The sequence below is a fragment of the Halyomorpha halys genome, unplaced genomic scaffold (assembly GCF_000696795.3).
Source record: "Halyomorpha halys isolate HHAL.00 unplaced genomic scaffold, Hhal_1.1 Scaffold752.1, whole genome shotgun sequence".
Lineage (NCBI taxonomy): Eukaryota > Metazoa > Arthropoda > Insecta > Hemiptera > Pentatomidae > Halyomorpha > Halyomorpha halys.
Genome location: NW_027108250.1, coordinates 308849 through 319856, shown reverse-complemented (window position 1 = coordinate 319856; position 11008 = coordinate 308849). Strand labels below are relative to the sequence as shown.

Here is an 11008-nt window from a genome sequence, read left to right as displayed (position 1 = left end):
TAAAAGTGAGGTTGTAATAAAAGTGTATAAATAGTGATAAAAGAGAAATAATTTGACTGTGATTTTTAATGTATTTTTGACATATTAGTAATAAAAGTGTATAAATAGTGATAAAAGAGAAATAATTTGACTGTGATTTTTAATGTATTTTTGACATATTAGATATAAATGTTTTGACCTGGGCAGAATAGCCTGTATGGAGTTTTTTTAAATGGTTAAATGATATGTCTCATAGTAATTTAAGATTGTCCCTGAAGATGGCCGAATTGGCCGAAACGTTGGACGTGTGAATGAAATAAATGTTTTGAGACTATAAATTTGGGATAGTGTTTTTGAATTATTTAGATTTACTGTTCGAAAAATGTCCCTCATATCAATTGAAATAATTGATAGTATATATTCATGAAATATTTAACAACAAAATGGTTCTACTACAGCCTACCTAAAATGTTATCAAATACACACTAGCTGAAATTAATTCACTATAAATAAATGACTTGTCTAAATGTATGGATATTATGAATATGTTCCTAATAATAATATAAAAATGTGTTATAGTATTTTTTGTTTTACCCTTCTATCAATTTTATTATTTTAAACATCATATGAATACACAATGTATACACAATACAAAGTAAAAAAATGCCCTTTCTTTGCCTGAAGGGCATTCATTATAAGATAGGTTGTAGCGGACTAAGTGCAGCGGAGCACTGTGGCGCTTACTCGCCGTCTGCGTTGTGACGAGTGGGAAGGGACCTCTCTACTAGTGACGAATGATTGGGTTTAGCCAGTGACTAAACCCATTTCCTCGGCGAGCTCTTCGACCAAGGGGACAGTGCCTTGCCACCTCCCAGGTCTTGGTGGAGGGGCAATTTCCCAGAAGAATGGGTTTACACAGGCCTTCTGCCCATCAAAGAACTTATAGGATAAAAAAAAAAAAAATCATTTTTACATTAACATATTCTAATTTTAGAAACGAGAACATGCTGTAAACATTTTGAACAATGAATTTAAAGAAAAAAATATTATAAAAATATGTGCCTAGGATACAACGATCGAAGCGTCAAAAATAAAGGTATTACGAATTGCCATAATAAAAATTAAATATTTCATCTCTTTTAATGAAGGAAGTTTCATAATATATCTGAAAAATCATTACCAAAAAAAATAGATAACCTCATTATACACTATATAATAAGGTACTGATTGCAAAAGGTTCGGCATGTATTGCAGTGTGTGTAAGAATATTAGGTTCAAAAAAACAGCCTAAAGCCCTAATCTCTCGGTGACAGTTGAACATCGGAGAAACTATCGCAATCATCGTATCAGGGTTAAATGTATGCTAGTGCCCGTCATGGTAGCGTTGCCTGTCATTGCAGTTCCCTCGCCTAAGTTCGAATGCATTAGACGACTGAGACGTTCAAAAAACCATGTATACAACTTGACAGTGAACTTTAACACCTTATCAGCTGCTATGGTGATTGGTTGGGAAAACATTGTACTCAAACTATCATTGGGATAGTCGTAAAAGTGATCAAGTAAAGTTAAAAATAGCTTATAATCACTTTTACTATTAATCCGACGATATTTTGTTTTTTTTTCACTCCTGACTTTGAAATTGATTCTGTTCAATTATTTTATTAACCTTATCAACAATATTGGTAATTGCCATTATATAGCTCACTGTCAACAAGGTTATTGATAGGTTTATTGTTACCATATGGGCATGACACTGTCTAACTATCACTACTGAAAACTATCGCAGTTTAAACGAGACTTAATAAAAGCTGTCTTAATAAAAAATATTGCACACTTAAAGACTTAATAAAAAATATTGCACACATATCTACACTAACTATTTTATTTAAACTGTCAACAAAAAGAATAAATACTCTTTGCCAACAAATATAATTGTTTTGCGTGATTTTAGGAATATAATTTTATTCAAATTTATTGTCATTTAAACATTTTTTTAATTCTTGACACTATTTGTAAGATATGAGAGTATTGCAGTTTAGTTTTGCATTATTTTAATTTTAGGATTGCTTTAAATCTAAAAAAAAAATACATATTATTACTATATTTGTTATGTGTGTATTTAGTCCATTGTAATTATGCTTTCCATGCTTTTAATGAAAAATTAATTAATCCAAAAATATCATATATTTTTTCCAATTTGGTAAAACGTCCTTTTGCCTCGTTAAATACTAATTAATTATTAATAATAGCCAGGATAACTCTATTTCTCGACTTAGAAATCTAGATGGGTACCTCCTAGCTATATATTTGAATTGCCCTAGATCGATTGAATTACCGCAAATGAATAACCACTGTGAATAAAACATTCGAGTTCAGGCACCGAACAAAAAAAATTGACTTACACCAATATGCATGAATTTAAACACTTTTTTAAAAAGTGGTTGAAATAAATTATTAACGCTGTGAAACTTTTCAATTCACTTGATTTGAACCAAAATACATTAAATTTAAAATGTATTCAAGTTTACCCTTTAAATTTATTTGTTATAGAATTCATTCAAGTTTATTTTGAAATGTTTGTGTATTTTTTTTTAACATTTTTTATTCCAAGAAATATTTTTTTACTGTTCTGGTTAAATATATGTTTATGCATATATCTACGAGTTAAAAATATTTTGTCATATTCCCTAATTTACAGATGTTTCTTTCCGAACAGAAGTGTAACTAGTATTTTTTTTATCATACAATACTCCATACCATAGGTTTAGAAAATAATTATCCATTACTTGTTGTAAAGCAAAGATATATAGTTCCGTACCACGAAGTTATAGAGCAACAGGGGTATAGAAATACACTATATCATATTTCCTTTACTGTTGGACAGTCAGAACCAATGCTCCTCGCTGAATAAATATAATCTTATCTTTTAGAACTGGTTTAAGAAATAAATATCTACTTCTCTTGTTACAGCAAAAACAGATAAATAAATATATATACTACCTTAATTGGTATAATATGGATATCGTATTATTAACTCGGAGGTACCGATAAAAAATGTTTTATTAATACAATTACTTCACTTTTTTTTAAACATTAAAAAGAGTTATTCTCAAACCAGGGGCACTTTTTAAGTCTCAATTTTTACCAAAAACTCATCTCAAAATATAAAAATCAGAAACTCATCAAGCTGTTTGCGAAAACAACTACCAACCCCAAGCTAAATGAAAATTCTATAAATGGCATGTAACTTAATTTTTTTTTATCCATTATCTCAGCCAGAACATGCTATGAAAATTAATCTTTAAACAGTTACGACAATGTTAAAATTAATTTCAGAAAATCAACATTGGATTCCTTAAGATATGAATAACAATTATTAATCTTCATAATATGTAATTTTTTTTTTCAAGCAAAGAACATTAAGTACGTCAAACCACGATAATAGTAATTCAAAATGTACTAACCTTTTATTTTTCCTGCCCGGATGATTTTTGCAATTTTCTGAAAATACCCTATCGTATGAGCATCAACCATATAAGCACTACTTTAATAGTATTCGACGTTTACAGCTGTACATAGCCAATTGATTTACCTGGATATAAACACGGCATAACGTATAATGGACATTGCTTGCTGTAAGGATGGTTCTAAGCATATGCGGGTAGAGGATTGCTTCCACAGGCTTCGCAAATACCTAGGACGATTTATTACTGAAGATGTTGCCTTTGAGACATTAAGTAGCAGAGCTTGGCAGTTAAGAACTTGGCTGAGCTATGCAAGGGAATATGAACGGAATTCAGGGAACTCGGTATCCTGTGAATGTTTTCGCTTTCAGCCCGAGGCGTGATTCAGAGGCACCCCTTAAGATTTAATATTGTTGATGTTCCCAGATTTAATGAAGGGAGAGTTACGAGGAATTTTACTAAGTAATCACATGAGTTCGATCCTTCACAAATTTCCCTTTCATATTTTGTTGCTTGTATGTGAATTACTTTTGTCGCTGTTATATTAAATGAAGAATTTGTTCTAAAACTTGTAAGAACTGTATAACTCATTTATTGGCATAAATGCTATATAATAAAGCTTAACAGAAAACAACATGAGTTCGTTTAAGTTATTATTTTTTTAATAATTTATTTATTGTTATTTACAACTGTATAAACGTATATACAACAAATAAATTTGCTGTAGGTGACATAGTGACATGATACAAACATGTGGAGAATCTTCCCACTGATAAAATTCCAAAAACATTTCTAGAGAAGAATATCTCGAGGCCATTTTCTTTTCAGACGCCTAGGAGGATTATTGGGTCTTGAAGGAGAAGCCAGGTTAGAAGCAAGTGAGTTTCGGTGGTTGGGAAGTTTATCATGGAAGGATTGGTATCTGGTTCTGGCTAAATCAGCATCCATAAGGACCATTGAGGTCCTTATGGATGACTTGATTTGTGACAAAGTAAATAGCATTGAGGATTTTGGACTGTAAGGATTGGATTCAGGAGGAAATCGATGGTTTAGTGAATCCCCAAACTCAACTCCGTATATTCAGAAAGGCCTTGTAATAGTCATGTAGATCAATCTTTTGTAATGGATTGGAAGTTTAGACCATTTGTCTAGTACGTGTTGTAACAGTCGACCTGGATAAGTAGCTTGTTATCTTTTCAGTCTTATTATAGGATTGTATATCAATTGTTTGTCTAGATTTATTCCAGGGAATAAATGTAGTAAATGTTGTAAACGTCGTTATCGAAGAGCAGTTTCCTTTTTTTCATTCTTGTAAGTTTCTTTTTAAATAACAATTTTTAAAAATATATTTAGCAAAATGAATATTTTGTTTTGCTGTCGGTTCAAACATGTTTTTGTTATACTTACAAAATTTATAATAAAATGAGTGATCAACAAGATTTTTTAAAATTACTATTTATGCTTGAACAAGTGAGCTAACAGACCGTTCTAGAGATGTTTTTGGTGTCAAACAGACAGACCAATACCCAAAAATGTTATAGTTTTTGTGTACTAAGTGCCTCTAAAAGGTATTGATCCGTTGAAAAGTGCACATTGAAAATTCGACCTTATTGCGATACATTCCTTCTGGAAAGTTCGTTGGTTGGTTGGTAAAGTAACTATTGGGTCTCCCAGATCCTAACAGGACACGGAGGGGTTCAGGGAAAGCTGCAGAACTTTAAAAACATCGATCCCCGAAGTCCCCTGAATCAGAACACGTAGTAATGGACTGCTCCGCTATGAAAGAACACCGAGCCAGGTTGTCCTGATAGACCAAGATTTTCTCCCTTGCTGAGTCGGACTGATTTTGATGGAAGAAGAGAAATATGCCTTCTTTAGTGAGTTAATTTACGGGTGGAAGGAATTAGTGGGCCGCACGCATTTCTCGTTGTAATGGCTTTATATTCCTACATCGGAGAGCCACCGGAAGAAGAGGAAGCTGACCCGGTTTAGGACTGGACCAGGCTGGTGAACTACAGAATGCAACCGGACTATATACGATACTGACCGAGAGGGATAAACCTACTGAACAGATGCAGGAAAAGGTGTAGCCATATCAGTATGCCCTCAAACGAGCACTTGGTTGCATCACAGTAAAACTAAAAATTGTTTCTAAAAATATTACATGGAACCCATCTCTTACATTAATATATAACTGTACAATAAGAATATAAAAAATAATAAATTGTCGACTTTTGGAAGTAGTGGCATGCACACAAGCCCAGTGGCACATACACACAGATGGTCAATAATTACCTTTTTGGACTCAGAAAGCTCTAAAACGCATGAATACATTAAAAACAACTCATTGTTAATTTGACATAATTAGGATACTCTTATCTAGACGGTAAACTGTAAGGAGAGAATCGTAATCAGTTTTGAATGAACGCTATCATGAGAAGCGTAATATTTATTGGTTTGCTGAGTCATGGTTATAAAGAGTATAAACACAATCAGTGGATTAGGAGCGCCCTTCAACCTGCACCGTTATCTGACTCAAGCACGTGTCACATAATAATAAAACTATTTTATGCATAATTTTAATAATAAACATAAGTAAACATTATAAGAACTTTACGGCTTAGTGCAATTGCATACATTCCATTACATACATACTTATTCCATTCAAGTTATGCATGTAAGTATCGTAAAACGATTTCGATAAAAAACAATAAATATGAACTACTACACACTAGGACAAAGAATTTTAGTTTATAAATGTCTTAATATAACCAACACCATTGTAAATAATTGATATAGGAATTTAAAATTAAATTTACATGTGCAATATAAAAAAAAAAAAATACAAATTATCAAAGGCTGGTTTAGGATGTCCAAATAGGTAATCTAAAGAAATTTAAAAAAAAAATCATAGTTCAGAGTAAAAATAAAGTCTTTTAGAATCATAATATGTTCACACCAATCTGAAACATAAATGCTTAAATAAATTATTTGGATTGTTATTATTACTATCTCTTTATTACATTCCTCTTTATTGCATTCCTAAAGAATTCAGAGGGCTTTGAGCTAAACTAACCGAGGGGAGAGGGGGAAAAGGGGGATAAATAGTACCACGTACTAATTTAATTGAAAATCAGCTGATTAAAGAACCGTGCAAATTTTTCTCATTCTTTTTTTGAACGATGCTGCTTATGACAATCAAAACGCAGCAAAGTTGATTGTCACTCAGCATGTTCACACAAACGGACTGAAAATAAAATATTGAATGTTTGAAGCCATTCAAAATACTTCGCAGAAACTTCAATGCAGAAATCATCTTTACACGATTTAATATCATTGCACAAATTCAACTTTTGCCCATCTGTGAAAAAGCTTCAATCTTATTTTGTGTGCAAGGGCCGCATTAATCTTTATTTAGATCTAATCAGTATTAAAAAAAAATATAAAATAAAAAAGAAATGTACTATAAATTCCCTGCCCAACGAAATAAACAATCAAGCCGTTTCAAGCATCAATTATTCCAAGAAGCGAGGTAAACTTTTACTAAGTGTGCAAGACTATCTAGGCAGAACAGAAAGTAACCTGAAGGATTTAGTATTGCAGATAGGGAGAGAGCTATGCTTCCCGAGGGATTGCGGATTCGGTCCCCTGTTTTAATAGGATAATCTGGAGCTCAGGTTTTTACCAAGTCTGTTTTTGCTTGTTCTCCCCTCAAAGGGACTGTCTGAACAGGGCGTAGGATGGTCGTTGCTGCGTTCTAAATCAAATTCTGATTCTTCGTCTTCATCCATGACATCTTTATTCCTTTCTTCCAGTTGCTTGTTTCGGCTATCACTTTAAAAATAAATCGTGTATGGACTGATTCCTACTGCAGGCAACTGTTGCTATTAGTCATACATATCTATAATAGCTATAACGTTTGGACCTTTTATCGCTTACAACTATTAAAATATTGACTTTTAATTATCACACATCTCGGAGGCGGGATAAGACCTTGCTCTCAGGAACTATCCCCGTTTCTTCAGGTGTAATAATTACATTATTTACGAGTAGAATATAATTAAAAACAAATTTACATTGATATTTACAATTTTGTATAAAACACTGTAAGACACATTAATTCTGGGAAACTATTTTAAACTGCCCCATATTTTGTTTGACACCTTGGTGGTAATATAAGGTATGATAATGGTTTTTAGTGTTAGATGCGAAAGGAATTAGGTGGTTCGTAAAGTCCAGAAAAGATATCAAGTAATTGTTTGTAAGTTGTATGGATAATTTTTCCCCTTATATTTGGATTTCTTCTTAGTCATCACTCCGAATAGAATTTTAAATTGTGTATCTGTTATGCAAGCATATCAAGAGCACTATGTATACATATAATAGAACAGGAGCTTAACAATTATGAATTATAAAATTAATAATGATAAATGTCATTTTTAACAAAATTTAAGTCAGAGGAATTAACAAATAAATTCCTATCTTCACCACTGATTCATGTTCATGAAATAGTAGTCATAAATAAATAATTGTTAATAGCTGTAAATAAAGTTAATTACGAGTTAATAATAATAAAGTTAATTTTCCATTACTTTGCTTCTATTTGGTATGCTTTTAGCTCAATTGTAAAATAAATACCTTTCTTTTTCAATTCAAATCATTCCCTTAACTTACCCATATTTTCAACCTTCATGTTGAATTATTATTATGTTTTACTTTTTTTTTCACGTTATATCTTACTTTTCCAAATTATTTTAGAGTTTATGTTTTATTTTAAATAAATTGTTTGTATTGTATGATACGATGGAGGATGCAGAGAGGGGAGAGGGAACGGGAGTACATATGCAAGTTTCAGTATCAAAAATTTGTTGGGTATATTTTAATGTGTTTAAAAATATTCGGGAGGAACCTTCATTTTTTGAAATGTTCCGATTTGGAGGAACTTTCAAACTAGACAAGGAAAAAATATACGTTCTACTTTAATCTAAAAGAACCAAATACATTTTTTTGAAGAGGGGGGCTGTATAATTTCTTGAAGGGAGACGGGGATTTGTTGATATTTTTTTACATAATTTCTTGATATAATATTGTACATAATTTTTACGAATTTGTTTTTTTTCTGTTTTATTTTAAAAAAAAATGAAAATATACGCATCAATTAACCATGAAAAATATGTTCTTTATTAATTTTTTTCTCTATATTATTTCAATAAATTAATTTTTTATAGTTTAAGATTCCATTTAAAATTTAATTTTCACATTATTGTTTGGAATCACTACTGCTTCCTAACATGGTTACCGTTGTGTATTTATAGGATTTACTTAAACATATGGTTAAGAGATATGTTATTGGTTATGCAGTGGAAAGCCTCAGCTTGCCCTGGTTGCTGCATGTTTTATAGAGGCCTTAACTAACTCTATTCATTCCAGTAATCAATAGAAGCGATTTGTCTTGGGTACAAGTACCAGTTAACTGAATTTTTATTTAATGTTTTTTTTTATCAAGTTTTATAATTTTTAATGTGTTTTTCTTTCTTTCAGGTGAGTACCCAGCTTCTAATCGAATATGTTAATAAATTCGTTGTACACTATGAGTGATAGGTAAGTTAATAGAATCTCTTTTCTACCTAAATTCTTCAGAAAAACGATTTAAGATTTTTTTTTGTCAATTCGTCTTTATTGCAATGAGATTAAACAGTTGCTTGAATGTTCTTAACAATAAAAAAAAAAAACCGCCTGAGGCTGTAGAGACTTAGAGGAAACATTTAGTTGAAATAAAAGGAATTAAAAGTTTCCATTTTCAAGCCAAAAAGTTTCTTTATACTGCGTTGATAAAACGACAAAACCTTATCATCCAGCTCTCGGAACCACTCTCCTTTCAGCATACATTTCATCTTTCAACTTTGCTTGTATATTTTATGATTCTTGAATTTTATATGGTGTTTAATATTCGGATGAGGAATAAGTTTTGGAATTTTGCTTCCCTACTACCAAGATTTTATAGTTTTTATTGAATAATAATAATACGAGCTGCCACGATTAAGGAAAATATGTGTTAAGATATATATGCAGAAAAAGGAAGAAAGGAACAAAAATGTAAATGATAACAACAATACTAACAAAAAAAAATACATCCATAAATAGCAATATAAATAGATTTAATAAAAACTGTATTATGTGAATTTGTTTAAATATACTGCACCGTCTAATGTTCTTGTATTGTTTATTCCCAATGCTTTTTTCCATAAAAGGCATTAAAAAAAGGTTTAATTACGTTAATAGCTAACTTTTTAAAAAAATAGGAAGTATGTTATTTCATCATATAGATCTGTTAATGTAACCTTATTGAGGTATCAACGGTTTCGTTAGACGTGATATATTGAATATCACGCTCAACTGTATATTGAAGAGTCTGGTCATCTCTTTATACTAGCTGTATGTTTGATCGAGTTACAAATGATGTGGTGGTCTTTTAGGTTGGATATGAAATCTATGATCTATTTAGTAGATTTTAATTTAAAACTCACCTTTTAAAAGTTATTTGGGGCTTAAACTAAAGTTCGCATATCGAAATTTCTCTCTGAAACTGAAACTTTAATGCTTGTTTAATAAGGAAAGTCTATTTTATTAGCAGATTATCGAATGAAGGCTTGTATATGGAATTCTGGATAGAAATAAGTAAAATCTAATAGTTTCAACAATATGTTTATTCTCTTTCTGAAAAGAAATACTGTTTTTTATTTATTTATTTTTGTATTTATTTCCAAATAAATCATTATTTGTCATGCATTCTAGGGTTATCTACCAGTAACATCTGTTTTGAAAAAGGAATACTCTATAATTGTACTTACTCTTGCTGAAAGCATCCCCAATGAGTTGGAAGAAATGTGTTCGGTTGATGGAACTAAGCCACAAGACCGTTTAAGAAAGAGATCTAAGTAAGGAGGACGGATCAAATCAACCAATGGCTCGGAACGATGACTGTCTATTGTCGACCCAGTGAAAATCTACTATTTCTGAATCCGTTAGACCCTTTACGCAACCTTTCCAAGTACATAGATTTTCCCTTATTAACCGTTTTGTTAATAGCATAACCTAAAATACAATAATTTAATTGTTGAAGATATTATCTTATTTCTGTATTTCCTATTTTTAATTCCGACATACACAGTCTATGTCTCGGCATTCTGAAAAAAATTGGATCGAATTAATTAGTAAATATCATATAACACTCTTTAAATTAATCGTAGGAAGGTATTAATTAATTTATAGGTGGGACAGTAATTTTTATTTTTTTCCTTTATTTCGTAGTATTTATACATTCAATTATATAAATTCAAACATTGATAAAAAAGATCTGAGGTCATTCACATCATATTTATTAAATTAAATAATAACAATATTATAAATAGTTTTGTTTTTATTTTATTTATTTGTTGATATTTACAACTGTATAAAAAAATACAACCAGTAAATTTGATCATAATGACATAATGATATGATACAGGATGTAGAGAAACTACCCAGTAGTAGAACTCTAAAACAGTTTACAATATAAGGTCACG

The 11008-nt window shown here is 30.9% G+C and overlaps 1 long non-coding RNA gene across 1 annotated transcript in view; it reads left to right on the top strand.

Annotated features, from left to right (window-relative positions):
• Window positions 1-10565, top strand: part of LOC106685894 (uncharacterized) — a 197077-nt gene extending 186512 nt beyond the window's left edge. The window contains exon 2 of the long non-coding RNA XR_010843203.1: window positions 10239-10565. This is a non-coding gene — a long non-coding RNA (uncharacterized lncRNA). The remainder of the gene's footprint in view (window positions 1-10238) is intronic.
• Window positions 10566-11008: the final 443 nt, after the last annotated feature.